Source organism: Pteropus medius, unplaced genomic scaffold (assembly GCF_902729225.1).
Source record: "Pteropus medius unplaced genomic scaffold, Ma_sr-lr_union100, whole genome shotgun sequence".
Classification (NCBI taxonomy): Eukaryota; Metazoa; Chordata; class Mammalia; order Chiroptera; family Pteropodidae; genus Pteropus; species Pteropus medius.
The window spans coordinates 19,570,532-19,589,238 of NW_024354502.1; the positions used below are offsets into that span (position 1 = coordinate 19,570,532).

At 38.0% G+C, this 18,707-nt stretch overlaps 1 pseudogene; it reads right to left on the minus strand.

The window, feature by feature from the left end:
- Nucleotides 1-17,284: 17,284 nt before the first annotated feature.
- LOC120595875 (uncharacterized) lies at nucleotides 17,285-17,393 on the minus strand (annotated as a pseudogene).
- Between the last annotated feature and the right edge of the window lie 1,314 nt (nucleotides 17,394-18,707).

The window sequence follows — 18,707 nt, forward strand, 5'->3', positions numbered from 1 at the left end:
GCTGGACATTTTACATGTCTTTTGATTTCATTAAAAAGTTATGCTTAATGCAACTCATCCCTTTAAATGAAAAAAGGTGAAAGAAACCTAAAATCATCGAAACAAAACCATTCTAAGTTCCCTAACCTCTTATGAAAATCCAAACCAAACGTTAAAATCCAGTTGCCAGGAGGGGAAACGTAAGGTTTAGTGTTGGGGAGAACAAATCTGTTTGGCTGCATATGTGTTTGACTTAAAGAGCAAATAAATTGATTTTGATTCATACATGGATTCTGAGAACTGGGGTGTGATTTCTAGTTATGTCTGTGGTTCAAAACATTTTTTGAATCATGGACCACTGAGAATCTAATGAGCGCAATAAACTTCATTGTCAGAAAAATGCACATAAACACATACATGAGGCTTGGCATGTAATTAATTTTATTGCCTTGGAAAATGTTTCTCCTTTTCTTAGAGAATTACAAAATAGTTATACTTTTCTAATTTGGTTTTTCAAGCAAAAACTAATGACCACTGCTGGAAAAAATTACTATAAATAAAAGTGCTCACTGAATAAGAAATAATTTAATTCTGCTCAAAAGTAATTTTAATGAAAAGATGTTGCTCCTTTGGTATATTTTGTTTATTTTGGTCTCCCCACCCCCCAATAGCACCCAATATTATTTCAAGGTTTCTGTCAGTCAGAAGTCTGGGAAAGCTGAGAACTCCGCATTTGTCATTTCAGGCTTGGGGTGTCTTTCAAGGCTCATTCAGATTATTGGCAGAATTCCAATGTAGAATTGCGGTCCCCATTTTCTTACTAGCTATATAGGCTGAGACCACTCTGAGATCCTGGATGCGGTCCTAAGTTCCTTACTAAGTAGGCTCCCGAGGCAGTTCCTAACATAGATGTTTGCTTACTTCCAGGCCAGCAGGACTGTGTCTCTCTGATTTCCTGAAGGGCTCAGTCCCTTTTAAGGACTCACCTAATAGGTCTGGCCCACCTGGATCAACAACTCCCTTTGGGTTAACCTAATCACAAGAGTGCCATCCCATCATCTTTACAGGTTTACCGGCAATCCAGGAGAGAAGGTTATACAAGCCATGTACGACAGGGACTGAGATCCACAGGGGTCATCTTAGAACTTTGTCGGCCACAGCTACTTTCCCACAACTGCCTCCAGGCAGGCTTCTTTGGTTTAATAAGGAGTTGGGTGGTTTTTGAAAAAATAAGACAAACATGGTTATACATTTGATTTTAACTTTTGCTTTGATGGAAATGAGAGTCGAAACCCTGACTCGCTAGTCTGTGGTAGCGATCAGAATGGTGGCCAGTCAAGGTTAGGCGTGGATCTGAAACACCAGGATTCTCTACAGCTCATCAGGTTGCATTCGTGTTACTTCATTTCCTTTGTTCGCAAGTCAATGAAGTCATCTTTGGCAAGGTCGGCTTCCCTACCGCCGTCTGTGTCAAAAAGGAACGGATTACAGATTCACTTTCCACTTGAAGATTGTTTGAGCAGAAGTAACACTCAAAAGTATCCTGAGGGCTTTCGGGTCACTATGGTTTTCTGGCTGCAGAGAAATAGCGAAATCTTCTTCTTTGTCACTCTCAATTTCAGCTTGTAGAAGCATTTGCTTCAGTGATGAAAAGTCAAAGTTTCCTCCTTCCAAATGACTCTTTCAAATGGGTAGGCTTGACCAAAAGAATTTGTCACATTGTTCTGTTTGTTTTTTCAGCAGAACTAGACTGGCAATTCCAGGACCTCGAGCTGAAAGGTTTACCTCATTCAGTCTGACCAAAACTATCTGCCTAATACACCAGGCTGTGAGCAAACTTCTCCCAGTAAAACTGCCGGGAGAACGAGAATACCTTTTTTTTTTTTTCTTCTCAGAATCACACATAAACTTCTGTTTCAGGTTCAATAAGCACTTCTTGATCTGTCTTATTCTGTCTCGTTGATAATATTCTACTACTCTTACTTGACAAAATCTCATGAAAAGGTGGTGATTCAAAGCCCTGGCTTGGAGGAAGATGAAGATATCCACAGCTCCGGCCAGGCCGTCCACAGGGCCTTCGGCACTGCTGCCCACAGGCCAGCGTGTAGAACTGCTTCCTTCTAAAAGGTGGGGTGACCAGGTGGGTGGCTGAGCTTCCAGGGGCGCCTCCTAGAAGCTGAGCTGGGAGTTTTCTTCCCATCTAAGTTTGCTCGGCAAAGACTTTTTACAGTTTTAAAAAAGTTAGTAGTACCTATATTTTCAAAAAGGAGCTCAGAAAATATGTTTATTTCCTGATAGCATTGGTCAGTAAACCCAGTAGATCACAGAGAAATGTTTGTAGTTTTGTTCTTTTCCACGACAAAGAGAAATGTTATCACTTTCAATTATTCGAAGATTTACTTCAAAATACAAGAAAGGACTAGAATACATTTCAGGGTGGGTGACATTAACTGGAATATTTCACCTCAGTTCCAAGTGCCCAATAGACCAATTTCAGGGAGCGCGTGGCTTGGCTAAGGTCTCTCCAGTCACACAAGGGTTCTTTGGCTTGGCCACAGGATGAGCAGTTTTGCAGGATGCTTGAAAATAAAGCTCTTGATTTGAGAAGCATCCCTTTGATAAGATTCTGGTATTTCCAAAACAGTGTTCTTCTCATGGATCTATACTGTTCGAGTTGTATTTTAGGACGTAGAAATGTTTGCTTTGGCAGAATCCTGCCTCATCCAGAGCACCAAGCCTTGGTATCAGGTTGCATTCAGTAATGAAAATAGACCAAAAAGCACAAAAATTTGGTCAGACTATTCTTCCTTTCCTTCAACATTTTCTAATTTAAGCTGTACCTAACAGAAGCAAAGGCAGATGTTTGTATTCAAAATGATAGAGTACATTTTATTTAATCTGCACCAACGGTAAACTATTTTGGAAATCTTAACATGGCAACAGTAACAATTGTATATTACCCAACTACATACTTACTTAACATGTGATAAAGATAATTTCAGGAGGCAGAAAGTCAAATTTGGAAATTTATACAGCAAACTGCTCTATTCACTAGTTATCTGTGTAATTTAAGAGTCAATTGCAAAAGCTTGGAGCTGATAATGAACTATGATATCCAGTTCTATAGGTTTAAAAAGAATCATCTAACTTCCAGAGCATTACACTGCATTTGTAAATGTTGTTTATATTGCCAATATTTTCACAGATGTATGATTAGTAGAAAACAAAGAATCAACAGTATTGAAAGAACTGTGATGTTCTTTTATTTCCCTCCACGCCTCACATAACTCATCCAGCAGATGAGCATGACATGAGCACATGGGGAAATGTCTTGGCTCTTCTTACCGAGGATAAGCTCACGTCAGCAACAATATCATAGGCGTATTCTTGTGTTTTATTCATATTGATTCTGATTTGCTGCAAATAATTTTATACCATGAAGAGTCTTGGCCATGTCTTCATCATCAATGAAACTCTCTTTAAGTGCAGTCTTTGATGATTTCTGTGATTATCATGCATAAATCAATAGTTGTTTTTTACTTTGCACTATCAATCTTCCCGTAAAATAGTATTGAATGAGCTGAGGAAAATGATCTTTTTATTACATGCTGCAACCATCCTGTCTTTATCATTCTGATGATTGTGAATTTGTATATTTATAGAAAGCAACTCACAAATGCTAAAATAAAAAATTGCTTTTAGATACCGATGAAATGAACTCCTAAAATTAAATGTTATTTTCCAAAAAAAAGAAATATTTTCACCTAAGAATGTCAGTTATATTATACTCTATTCAACCTGTCTTAAATGAATGAAGGTCATCTATTATCAATGGTTCTACCACAAAAATCAATTTTCACTCTCAAGTTGTGATGTTTTCAAATAAATTTCAACTTTTTCATGCTTTCTGAAAATTTTCAATGATTGCTAAAAGTTTCAAAGCTATTTTCTATGAGAAATTTTTCATGACTGATTTTTTTTTAAGTGGAAGAGACCAGTAAGCAAAAGTAACAGAATATTGCATTCTTTAGCAATATCATAGGCCAACCGTTGAAACGATTTTCTTAAAGCTTTAGAATTTACCTGTGATGTCTTATAATCTTCAAGTAAATTTGTGTGGATACTGTTTATCATGTAATTTCATGAACTTCAAACTATATGCAGGATACCAAGTGGAAGGTGACTCATCCACTGGCCAATAGATGAATTCTGATTAATTATTGATCATGATAAAGCCTCCACTGTATGTTACCACCATTGACATCATTCCTCAACTTACAATGAAATATTAGCACATTTTGTAAAAGATAATAACAGACTTCTGTTTTGACAATGTTTTAGAATAAACACAGTTCCAAAACAAACAAAATTCTCCGAGATATATACAACTGACCACGATTGAAATCTCACACTTCTAAACAGCAACCACAAAATTTGTGTAGTAAGCCCTGCAATTGTTGGCAAGAACAAATAAGTCTACATGAGGAGACAAGCAAAACATCAACTGCAGAACAATGCCAGCACTCACCGTCATGTTAAGTGAGATACTCAGTAGTGTCCTGTCTTAGTCCATTTGGGCTGCTATAACAAAAACACAGCTGAATCGATAGTTTATAAATGACAGTAATTTACTTCTCAGTTCTGAAGCCTGGAAAGTCCAAGATCAAAGCACTGTTAGATTCAGTATCTGGTGAGAACGTACTTCCTGCTTCGTAGATGGCCAGCTTCTCCTTGTATCCTCACATGGCAAAGAGCAGAGATGGGGAGCAAGCTCTCTCCTGACTCTTTAAGGGAACTAACCCCATTCACGAGGTCTCCACCATCATGACCTCATCTAATCCTAATTACATCTCAAAGCCCCTGCCTCCCAATACCATCGCATCGGGAGGCAGAGTTTCAGCATGTGAATTCTGGGGAACACAGACATTCAGTCCGTACATGTCCTTAGTTTTTATTTTTCAACTATATAAAAAATTAGATATTTTTACATTTTCACAAGACAAACAGAACCATGACTTACATTTTAAAATTTACATAGCTCATTTGAGAGGTATAATTATTGTTCCCTCTGAAATGTTGGGGATATCCATGCCCACTGCACCCTCTTCACTATTACCCCATCTTTGTCCTATCTTGACATTATATTTATACAGTTCTTCCAGAAACCAAATACAGTAAGTCTTCATTTAACATCAATAGGTTCTGTGACTTTAAGTGAAATGACACATAACAAAACTAATTTTACCATAAGCTAATTGATATAAGCAAAAGTTAAGTTCCTCCAGCATCTCATCTACACTATAATAAAATGACATTGAATAAAACCACATCAAATAAGGACCTGCTGCAACACCCACTTAGCCATGACTAGCCTGGATTTTAGTGTGATTTTTTTTTTTTGTATATATAAAAGCGTAAGTACTTTATTATTCCATAATTGAAAAAGGGAGGCTGGGGGGTTTTCCTTTGAGGTCTTTAATCAGTTAAGATTTTAAAGTGTTTTCAAAGTGCATTTGACAGTGATTTCAGAGAAGAAATGACAGAATTACAAAAAGAACTAGAAAGAAAGGAATCAAAGCTTAGTAGCAAAATACCCAATGTCCTTATTTGTCACAGATCTGCAACTAAGTGGCGGGGATATCACAGGTGTACAGAGAATGGTTTCACAAGCAATTGAAGAGCTCCTTGCAGAGTTAAGAACTTTCCAAGAAAAGCCTGAAACAGTATGAACCATTTCCCATGCAAATCAAGGGCTCCAAGAGCCAACAAAATTGATAATATGTTACAGCTTATAGAAAAACTGAGAAGAGATGACAATGTGACCAGCTTAAACAGCCCCTGGTGTCTGCTGATAACACTTCTTTCTAAAATGCCCCGCGCATGAGAACTGAGAACACAGTGACGTCCGCAAGCACATGTGTCCCCACGTTCAGAGGAAGGGCTCCTCGCCAGGTGGTATTCCGTGCTTCATGAAGTCTAGGTGGCCCTTCAGCCCCAGGCACCCATTTCTTGCACAAAGGTTGTGCTGTGAGTCTAACCAGTATTCCATGTGCATAGCAACCGAAATGAAAAGCAAATATCTCCAATATCTCAACTCTGTATTCAGTGCCGGCTTATTGGGGATTCATGTTGGAAAGTGAAAATGAATAAAAGAAACTTTCAAAAAAGATGAAAAATTAAAAAATAAGTAAATTGTAAAAGGAGCAAGGCATTCTGTGAAATATAATTAAAAGTCATCAAAACAAAATATGATTTTAAATAAATTTAAATGTTTATTGATAAGGTGGTTTTTTGTTTGTTGCTGTGGCATTTAGGAACATTACAAACATTCAAATTGTATGAACTTTCCCAAACAAAATTCAGAACTTTCTCTAATAAAATTCTCTACCTCAGAAGTGCACACTATGAAACCAGAATAGCGGTTATCCTTAACGGTCGCAGTGCTGGGAGGGGCAGGAGGGCGGGGCTGGGGTGTTGGGGAGGGGAGTCTGTTGCACTGGTTGCATGGCCGAGCCCCGGTGATGAGCTGGAGTCCACACAGACCAGCTTTGAGAGCCGATTTAATTTTCAGCAATTTGTGAGCCAGTCGTTAAACATAGCCATCATTAAAATTTTAATTATATAAACTTACAATTAAATAAATCATACTAAAAAGGGTACTTAAACTTCCTAATTATTTTACTACAATGATCCATGTTCTTGAGGTTATTTATGTGCATTATATCTATGTGGTGGAAATCTGTAACATAATATAAATCTACATGTTACTGCACATCTCTTCTCAACTCTGCATTCAGTACCGACATATTGGTAGTTTCAAATGGGCCATGGTGGTCCATTCCATTTGCACCACAGAAATTGACAAATGCTAGAAATCAGGGCTGGAGTTTTGTTGATTTTCCAGATTGAGGAAGTAATGGAGGAAATGTTAATAATGCAGATTAATCTTAAAAGTATGTCACACCTGTAGCAGTGACATTGTAAACAACACAGAAAAAAATGAGAAAATATTCTTCCAGTATTTGAAAACTGTTATCCAATTCAGCAAAGAAATCGCTCACATGGTTGACAAATAAGTGAAGTTCAGACATACGTCTTCATTATTTCATTTTTGTCTTCTTCAGTGATGTGTAGAAAAATATCAACCAACATTCATGTTGGAGTTACACTCATTAGTCAGTTGCAACTTTAGATTGTCTACAGATACGAGAATTGATCAAAAATCAATTCTTTTCCATGATTTATTTCCATTCCTACGTTTCTGTTCTCTTTTTCTGTGATTCTAATTAATGAGATATTGACTTTATTACTCTCATATTTTCCACCTCTCTGTTTATTTTTTCTATTTTCTGAGAGATTTCTTTTCAACTTTGTCTTCCAAGGCTTCTAGTCAATTTTTAAAATTTGGTAATCATTTTAAATTTCCAAAATTTCTTTCTTGTTTTCCAAGCCTACATTTTTTATAAGCATCCTTTTTTTTTCTTATTCTAAAGGTGCAATTTTTATTTCTCTATCATTTCCAAATATACAAAAGGATTTCTTCGAGTTACCCACTGTTCTTTGAATTATTTGTCTCTTGTAGGATCTATTTCTCTATTTAATTTGGTCCTTTTCCTTGCTGCAGCCTTTTCTTGGGTGTCTAGTGATCTTTGGTTGCTCACATATATTTTAAAAAGAGGTAATTGAAAAGTTCATTCATTGAGAGCTTGGCTGTGCGGATGGGCTTGTTGAATGGCAGGCTTTGTTTTCAGGTGAGCAATTAGGGATCAGCCAATTTGCCTGCGGATTCCAAAATGCCAAAATGCAAAGGTCCTGTGCTGTTGTCTAGTTATTTTCTGGCAGGCTGGTCAATTTCCTTAGAGAAGTACCTTTCATTTATTTTAACCTTGGGGATAAACACTAGATAGCCTGATATTCTGTGACCAAGGGTGAGATATGCAGACTCCTATTTTCTGCCCACTTCTTTTCTACCCTCTGTTAGACCTGCCATGTTTGAGTCTTTGAGTCCTGAATGTCTCCAAGTTTCTACAGGCAGGTCGACCCCCTCCTTAGTTGCAGGCTACCTCCCTATAAGCCAAGAAACAGCTTCCTATACTCTGCTTCATCGATTATCACTCCATGTTCTGCTTTCTGTCTCCAGAAGTGTGTGGAAATTCTTATCAGTTCACCATCTTGAAACAGAAGGTTCAACTCTTTTTTGATGCTATTTGAGACTTAGGCTTCAAACACAGGGTATTTCCTTCTGGAGGGCGTAAGAAGATTTATGGGTATGGGGGTATTGTTGTCATTACCCCCTTCCTCTAGGCAACCATTTTACTGTGGGTGATGCATATCCTTCTATTTGTATGTTTCCCTCTGAAATAGGTATCATTATCCTTTGTGATCTTATTTTTGGTCTACACAAATAATGTTATGCTAAAGATCTCATTCTCTTTTTTACTTTTTCAGTCAGTCCAAGCTTATTAATTACATTTGCAGAAATTCTCATATCGCTATTATTTTTATCTGCTTGATCTATCAGTTAAAATCTCCAACTACAATTGTTGATTTATCTATTTCTGTCAATTGTTGTTTAATACGTATTTGAGAGTGTTTTGTTAAGTGAATATGCGTGCATAGTTATATTATCTTGTGTTTATTAGCAAATGCTATTCCTTACCCACTTTTATGATAATTTTACTTGAATTTTATTATGTCAGATATTAAGATTTCTACCTCGACTTTCTTTTAATTTTTCTTTTGCCTTTTATATCTTTTCTTATTCTTCTATTTTTAACTTTCCTGTGTCTTTCTGTTTTAAATGTTGATTTTATACATGACATCCTTCTTTTAATCCAACATGGACACGAAGATGTTGTTTTTTATTAGTAACTGTGATGGTTAATTTTATGTGTCAATTTGACTAGGCCACAGGGCACCCAGGTACTTGATCAAACATTATTCTGGGTGTGTCTGTGAGGATTCTTTTAGATAAGATTAACTTTTGACTCAGTAGACTCAGTAAAGCAGATTGCCCTCTGTGAGTGGGCCCCATCCAATCAGGTGAAGGTCCAGATAGAACAAAAAGGCTGACTCTCCAACAAGTGAGAAGGACTTTGCTTCTGCCTGACTGTCTTGTGCTGTGACATTGGTTTTTTTCCTGCCTTTGGACCTGATCTGAAACTATGGTTCTTTCTGGGTCTCCTACCCACTAGAGTGTGGACTAGAACTATGTCACGGGCTCTCCTGGGTCTCCAGGTTGCTGACTAAAGATCTGTGAACTTGTCGGCCTCCATAATCACATGAGCCAATTTCTATTTGTTCTGTTTCTTTGGAGGACTCTGACTAATATAGTAACATTTATGTTTATTTTAATTAATATTATATTAGGATTTATTTCTTATTTGACATTTCTACTTTTATGTTTTATTTTTTCTTCTTTCCTGTTTTCCTTTGGGTAGAACAAATTTTCTTCTCATGAAGAAAGCAAGCATATCCTAGAGAATGCCTCTCTCGTCAATGTTTTATCACTAAATTGCTTCTAAATTTTTAATATCCAAATATCATAGGACATAAGTATATAATAATGAGACTCTTTTGGCTAATATTTACATAGGAAAAAAATTATATTTACATTCCCCAAACTCAGTACAATATTTTTAACAATACAATGTGAGGGAAGTCTCAAGTTACATTCTCAATAAAATTGGTAAAGTGTCTAAATTATGTGTAGACATTTTGAAAATTGCACTAAATGCCAACTAAGAGGATATGTGTTTCAGAGGTTTCAGAAACAGACAAGAGGAAACAAAATTTCAAAACTGTAAAGCATATGGCTTAGTGGGACAATTTAGCAGAGAGAAAAGAGCTGAAACCTAGGTAATTTCAGGCAGAAAACACAACATAAACTAGCAGAACCCAAGAAATTGGCAACATCAGGTCATTCTGAACATAGGGGTCAAGTACAGCTGAAAACAATGGCAGAAAAAATGTAAAAGTCTATGCTGTGAACCACTGGCCCCATTCCCAAGCTTGGCTCACATAACACTGAAAGTTGGGCTTATTCCTATCACCAGCACCACCTCAGACAGTTCTCGAGGATTACCCTCCAGAGAAAGTAATCATCCACAAAGAAATTTCAGACACTTTAATCTGAGAGGATTTTAATGCCCAAAAGAGTCGGGGACCCCGTTCAATTACTCTTCATAAAATGCCATCCGAACAATCCCCAACTACTCAGAGCTTCCAATCAGCACCTATCAAAAATGATCACACAGTTTTCCTCCTTTCATTTGTTAGAGTAGGACTCTCTTAACCAACTTGTATTTAACTGATCAATATTCACTTGCTTCTCGGAAAAACACGCTGACAAATGTTTATGGTACAGTTGACCTTTGAATAATGTGGGAGTTTGGGCGCATATAACTTTTGACTCCCTAAAATCTATGGTCGTTCCTCAATATCCACTGGGGATTGGGTCCAGGACCCCCTGCAGACACCCAAATCTGTGGATGCTCAAGTCTCCTATATAAAATGGTGAGTAGATCAATGTATACAGTCGGCCCTCTGCAACTGCACGTCGAAAATATGGACTGTTTTCACATAAGTGAACCCGTGTAGTTCAAACCTGTGTCGTTCAGGATCAACTGTATATTGCACACTCACGGCTAGTAGTCTACTCTCTAGTATAATCACATACTTCTGTTCCCACAGATTAAGTTGTTCCGTTGTTATTTGTCCTTAAATTGCTTTTTGCCACTTGCATTTGTTATTTTAAATATTTAATTTAATCAAATGTTTTACAATTTGGCAAAATATGAGTATGAAGTAAAAGAGCTGTTAATACTATTTTAAATAGAGAGACTTCTAAAAATTATTCAAACACTAACCTAAGTACTGTCTTATAGGAACTTTGCCGATGGAATTAAGATTATTAATCATCGTACCTTAAAATAGGGAGATTATCCTGGATTTTTTGGATAGGTCCGAAGTAATCACACGAGCCCCTAGAAACAGAAGAGAAAGGCACAAGCGACAAGGCATAAGGGGAGATCAGAAAGAAGAGCAGTGCAAGAAGAACTCCTGCCGCCATTGCTGGCTGTGAAGATTGAGAGAAGATGCCAAGAGCCAGGGAGAATGGGCAGCCTCTGGGAGATGCGAATGACCATGGCCAGCAGCCCTCCGGGAAACAGACCTCACTCAGTCCTACAACCCCACAGAACTAAAAAGTCTGTCAAGAACCCCAATGATTCTGGAAGTCATTCTCCCCCAAAGACTCCAGTAAGGAATGAAGTTCAGCCAACGCCTCTATTATAGCCTTGTGCGAACCTCAGCAGAGCCCACTGAACTTCTGACCTACAGACCTGAGATTGTAAATGTGTATTGTTTTAAGCAGCTATGGTTTTGGTAATTCGTTACATCAGCAATAGGAAACTAATACAACAGCAAAGCCTAAGTTTATTACTTTGAAAAGATTTGATATTGTGAGTTGCCGAAAAAAGCTGCTTTTGCATTTGACACGAACTCAACAATTGTAAAAGACTGGAAAGCCGATTATGAAAATCTTGCAGAAGAATACATTCCATTTGCTTCACAAGTGCCCTTAAGTTTTTATTCTACTTTAATAGTACCCAAACTGGAAATTGAGGGCAATATATTATGGGTATGGCTTATGCAGGAAAGACAACCCAGAATTCCATTGATCCATATTAAAAGAAAATAACTTAGCCCTAAATTTAGACTGTTGTTTATATGTTTTAAGTTAAAATAAAATGTATAAAGTACCTATGTGTCATTTAAAAAATATTCCATGCTCTAAGCAAGATTTTTGTTTAACAGACAAACCATCAGTCCTGATCGCCTCTGATAAGAGAACTCCTGTAAAGTGGTGAATCACCAGCTGCTTTCTGAAAATCTACACTTCTGTCATTTCTGGCATAGGAGGTTTGTGCAATGCTGTCCTTCACTAGGAGCTCTCTGGAGAATGGTGCCTGTTGTCTTGAGGTGGGGGCTGACCTGTGTTTCTCCCTCTGCCGCTGCCCATGTTGTAAATGTGAGGTTTCTTGTTGCATGCCTTGAATTTTCATAGGAATCTTCAGTTTCCAAGTTGAGAAAGACCTGCAGTCACCTCCCCACTGCACAGAAGTCCTTGAACTGCTGAGATGATACATTCCTGGCTTCAGCATTTTAGGTTTTTACTGTCTCGGGGGCTGCAAACCGAAATGCTTTAGGGGTGAGGCGGGTAACCCGAATGAAAAAGGGAGTAAAGAAAGCTGGCAGAAGAAACAAGGAGTGGTGAGTCCAGGGACAAACCGGAGTGCCTGCCAAAAAAAGAATAGAGTGACAGCTGATACCAATTTCATTCCCACTACCAGCTACATTTTAGATCTCTTCTATTTCCATTTCTTGGTGGCCATGTCACCTAACAAAAATGTACAAAACTTTTTGAATAACTAAAACATATATTAATTGCAAGTGGTTCTCTAAAGTTGTATTTTGTAATAAAGCAAACATTTTAGTGAGTAACCGATACACTCTTCCATCATTGTATTTTACCGCCATACAATAAGAAGGATCCAGAAGGTCTGGGAGGACCAATGTATTTTTTGTGGGGAGAAAGTTGAAAAAAGATAAGGGGAAAATGAAGAAGATAGAAATGGAAAAATATGAAAGAGCAAAATAAGAATTTGGAGAGGCAGTAGAAAAAGGCCCGAAAATTTTAATCACTACCTCAGAAAATATAGTTTTCTGGATTGTAGGCATACTGCCTACTCAAAAGTAAGTTCAAATTACATTCAATGACTTTTTAAATACTGTTTTATACCCTGCAGAGGGTCATGAAAATCTTCATGTGCTTTTGAGGAATTCTTCTTGAGAGATTCTTCTCTAATCATTGGTGAGAAATTAATTTTAAATAACTCCTGAATCCTTTTGAGAGAGAGAGAAAAAAAAAGCTGTGTATACTTTTTCCCACAGCTGAGTTTCTTTAGAGCATTAGTGTGGACTTTTTCGGCACAGCAAAAAAACTAGTGTATTTTGACTATGTAAGTGTTAAAAGTTTTAGGGCAAGGTTTTGTTTTGTTCTACAAAGTCTGCCAAACTCTGGCTAAAACAAAGCAAATAGGCCAGCAGTATAAAAACAGACACCAATTTATGTATTGTTTTATGAAACTCATTGCAAGGAGATAATTGTATGAAAAAATTACAGTTATAGTGGTGATAAAAAATTAAAAACTAACCAACAACTAACTTTCTGAAACACGTCAGAACCGAAAGCCCAGAAAGAACTCTGCTTCGTGGTTCAAGCAAACGATAATAAAAAGATATAAAAGTTAATTCCCTTATTACATTACATTTTGGAGAGTTATTGAAGTGGCTAAAGATTAAGGATATCGAAACAATTATAATTTCAGAGGCTGTTTTGTGATGTTATGTAGTTTGCAGCAGGATGTGATTAGGAGGTAATTTTTCACTAATAGGAAACAGAAGGAGGAATAGTGAGAAAGCAAATTTAGAATAACTGCAAATGGACAGCTTGCATAATTTCTGGATTAATTATTAATATTGAAGGTAAAAATATTTGATAGTGTAACTTAGGTAACTAGTTGAAAATTAAATGTTACCCATCATAGGGGATTTTAGTTTTTGATATGTTGTGACTTCCATGCACTTTATTAAGACTGTTTTACCATAAATATTGAGTTATTAAGGAATTATTTTAGGCCGTCAGCCAGGATAGGAAGTAAAAGATTTAGAGCAGTCTTCAAGTCAAATGCCTCTAGGGGCCAGGCAGAGGACATAGTAAATGAGGGTGGCCTGGTGTGACAACAAGGACAATAGTGGAGACAGGGACCGACTGACTGAGTACGCATTCCATCTGAAGGGGCAGCTGTTGATGTATGGGAATGTGGGTGATGAGATCTTCAAATTTTAAGTGACTGTAGATATTTGCATTTTATGTGACATCTCTTGCTATTTAATTCAGCAAATAATTCAATTAAAAAAACCCTATGAGTCAAATAAAACTCATACAGTGTCAGGATTCAGCTTGTATCAGTATTGATCGAGCATCTATTAAGTGCCGGCTAATATACATAAAATAAGTTTAAATCACAAGTAATTCAGTGCAGTAGATACAATCATCTCCATAACACGATGAGGAAATCAAGGCTTACAAAGGTTAGGATATTATTGATGATCAACTTCCATGGGTAACAAAATGTCTAATAAGAAAAATAAAGAAATCAAATGATAAATGACCACAAATGACCTAGCATGTTTTAACAATAATAGAGGGAAAACCCAAGGATGAAACTGGTCTACTTAACAAAATGCATACTTATAGAAGAATACCTGACTAAGGTAATGTTTTTATTGAGCTTTCCTTGGACAGTTTGAACATGGGAACGGCTCTGCATTTTTTGACTTGATTTCTACTTCAAAATGCTTGGGTTTTATTGTTTTCTCTGAGTTGTGACCCTATTTTTCCGCATTTCTGCTCTTGGTGGAATGAAAGAGAAGGATCTCCAGAAATAATGTAAAGTTATGGCAGGAATCTCCTCTTTCGGCGCGTTTGAATACAAAATGCCAGTGGGAAAGGCTTTCAGGACCTACGGCTGAAATGATGTAACACTTGAAATACAGTAGACATGCTCTAGCCATATTTGCAGTAAAAAGTTGAATTCTTTGTATTTTATGAATTTTAAACATATATTATGTTTAAATCCGAAATAAATGCTACTTTTTGAAGTTTGACAGAAAACAGTGTATATAGCACATAATATTCAAGCAGTAAGGTTGTAAACAGCTTGAAGAAACATCTTTCCTAGACAACCTTGCCATTAAATGTGCATTCACCCCACTCTTAACCCCTGAACTCCAACATTTGCGTCTCTATTCATGCTTCTCCGCTTTCCTGGATTTCCACTGACCTTGGCCTCGCTGAAGACTCACTCAGATGCATCGTCATCCAAGAACAAGTTTCTTCCCTCCTCGGGCCTGGACTTCCCCGGAGACCGGGCAGTGTGGATGTGAAGTTCCTTCGAGACCTGCCCTGGTAGAATTGCCTCTCTCCTCACCTGCACTGCCATCCATTTTCTTCTCTTCTGGCTCAGAAGTCATCTGTTCAGTTTCTACTATTTTCCTGGTTCTCCTTAAATTTTGGATTAAGCATGTATAATTGGATAAAGTTTAAGTTAATCAGTGTTGCCACGTCTTCATGCCTCTCTCAAACGAGACGAGGACCGGGGAGTGACTTTACTACGACCTTGCCGCCCCCAGCTTACATACTGTCCGATGGTTTAGTCTCACTTTTTTATCCTCCTCAAGTAGTTGTTATTATTGTTCTCGTTTTGTATGTATTTTATATTCGAGTTTTCCCACATGTTTACTGATTTCTTTGTTCCTCACTGCTTTTTTGGGTACTACGCCCTCCTTCTGAGTTCAATGTGCTTCTAAACATACATTCTTAGTTGTCCCTTCAGTAAGCTCTCTTGGTGAGGAGCTTTCTCCTGGGCCTGAAATGTCTATATTTCACTGTTTCTCTACCATGAGAGATAAACAATGTTGGCGGTGATTTCCTCTCAGCACTTTAAACATACCGTTCCATTAGTTTCTATTTTCTATTGCTTTTGCTGTCAGTCCAAGTGTTGTTCTTTTGTAGGTAAACTGTTCTCTCTCTCACTGTCTTTGGTGTTTTGGAATTTCCTACATGCCAAGGTGTGGATTTAATTTTATTTATTCTGCTTGGGATTTGCTGTGAATATGGAATCTTCTATTGTAATCTCGCCTTCACCAGTCTTTTACTAGGAGAACCCCTGTGCAACCTGCATTAAAGGTGTGTTTTTTATAGATGTGTGTGGGAGTGAGTGAGTGTGCGTGTGTGTATTTGCTTCTGCTAGAGTCCTAGGTGTATCATTGGTCTAGAACAATGTCTTATTAATGTCTTAGCTTGAAGATTTGCAGATCACAGTAGAACTCACTGGAGCCCCAAACTCATGGGAGGGTAAGCCATGATGAGAGAATATAAAAACCTTCCCTGATCATCAGCTCTGAGTCTTTTTTACCCCTAACCAGAGCCTGGGCTGAAACAGACATGCTTCCTTGTCATCTCTCCAGCCTGGTGGTGGATATTTTCTAGGTCTTACCTTTCCCAAGGATATAACGCTTCAAGGGTTGTAGCTATATGCAGGGCTCTCCGTTCCAACTTTCTGCCTCCTCTACTGTCCCCTTGTGGCCATGAAATCCCAAGTGCCCTGATTAGCTAGATGGGGCAAACATCCCCACCCAAGCTGCCGCGGCAGCGACCTTGGCCCTTCTCTCTTTCAGTTTCATCTTTCATTTGGGCCTTTGCATGTCTCTTGCTTTTTTAGGGCTCAGCTACACATTTAAAAGGATGTTTTTTGTGTTCCATCCCATATTTCAAGGCGTTTGTGTAGGGAAGGTTTTTATATTCTCTGATTCCCCCCACCCCATCCCTGAGTAGTTCTGGAAATGGAAGCCCATGTAGTTCCTCTACTCTCTTCCTTCTGTTTTCTCTTCATTGTATCTTTCAGACCTAAGACTCCTCCACCGAGAATACGAACAGCAGTTCCAAACTTGGATTGTCATCCTTCTTAAACAATAAATCCCATTGTAAATCTCCTGGATTAAATATTTTATTTCGGCTACGGATAATTATAGAACCAGCACAAGAAGCCACCTCAGGGGGCAGATTCTAGGGACAAGACCCCAAGTCTTCTCCTTTTATTTTAATTTTTGCAAGTTGATTTAGATTTGTTTAAGAAAATTATTGAAATGGCTCCTATTAAGGTTAAATCTCACCACATTTTAAAGATTCCCAAAAGTTGGAGAGAAAACCCCTTTTATTTGGCATATTTAAATGAGCAGGAGGACCTGGTTCACAAAACTGCCCTCTGGCACACTGCTTTGATATGTTTTACATTTATTTTGGATGAAATTCATTGTAAAAGAGAGCCTGATAATCCTGTTTGTTAGAATTGTTATTCCTTCTTCTTTTTTTTTTTTTTTTTTGGTTAAGGTCAAGAAATGAACCTTAGGGTTTATTACTTTCCTGTAATGTAATTGAAATGGCACAGATGAGCACTGAAGGAGTTGGCAAGGAAAAAGGTTAGGAGCTTTGAATTTGCATCGTGAGTAACAGGAAAGAAGGAGGGACTGAGGGACGGTCTCAGTGAAGGAGATGGAAAATAGACACAGATAGGCTGCAACCTTTTTTTTTTTTTTTTTTAGGCAAGGCAACTCTTGGTTGACCTCACAGATTGCAAGAAATTTGTCAGTTTACAATCCCTTATTTTTTTACTTTTTACACCTACAGCACCTGGTCTTCCCAAGTGGTCTCCCACCCAAGTACTAACCAGGCCCTACTCTGCTTAGCTTCCAAGATCAGGCTTGTTCAGGGTAGCATGGCTGTAGACATGTAACCTCAGAAGGAGCAAGCTTTGAGATGATGTAGTGGTTAGGGGCCTGCCTGAAATTCGATGGCACTATCAGAAGAGGCAAGTGAATACAATTTAATGAATGAACTATTAAGAGAAACCATTTGCCCCTCCCATATTTCTCTTGGAAAGGTGACAAAAAAATCAAGCCCTATCCCCTGGCACATTGTCCAACATCTTAGTGGCAGTCAGAATGTCAGTCAGAATGGCACTGAGCAATAGAAGTCATGGTGAGTTGCCCTCATATAGATGAAAATATCAAGACAAATCTAGAACGTCATCAACCTGTCATTTCCTTGGTGGAGTCCAGTCTCCCGGGCAACCTAGGTCTAGTACATCCTTTCCAGTTTAGTCTCTTATGTCTCCGTTTAATCACTGACCTTTTTTAATTGGGTAGCGATAGAGAAAAAAGAGAAGGAAGAAATGAAGAAAAGATCTTGTGTGGCTTTTCCTCTTCCTCTCCTAATCATTGAAATAATCGTGCACTACTGATTTACCTCTGCAGGGGACCAGGAGCACTTGAACCCAGACAAGGGCGGCGCCAGAGCCAACTCTTAATCACTTGTCAATTCAATAACCATAGCCTGGAATAGTATTCTCAGCATTTGACGAGGACATGATTCATAATGATTGGTATCTCTGTGTGTGGACAGGGCTCATAGACCAAGGCTAAGCTAATGTTCCCTTTTAGGTTGTACATATAAAATCTATTTTCTAGTCTGTGGAGACAGGCACTAATTGAAGCATCTGGTGCCACTTGTGAGCTTGCCTTTTTTGCCCTCTGGTCAGTCACTTTTGTAAAACTAGTCATCCCACTTCTGATTACAAAATACCAGGTTGGTCTATTCTGCCCCTGTCATTTCTCAGCTAATTAGAAATTCGGGTCCCAAATCTGGTAACAGTGTACCAGGAGAGCAGGAGTGTAGAATCGTAGGCTCTAACCATAGTAACCAGTGCAAGGTCTTACATTAGGTGCCCAAAAACATCTGTTGATTGAATAAATAAATGTTCTTTGGAGTTGTATATACTACTCAGAGGTGAAAGGGTATAATGATAATATGGCTGAGAATTTAAAAAGCAATATTGGGATAATTAATAATGGTATCTACCTATAGAGGTTGTTGAAGATTAAATGAATTAACACATGTGAAAATACTTGGTAAAACTTTAGAGCCCCATACACATGTTAATTATTATCATAATACACAGGCATTGTCAATAAGTCTTTCTGGGAAGAGCATAAGATTTAGAGTCAGAAGATGTGTCCCCTTTCACGGCCCCCAGTAGTGTGAC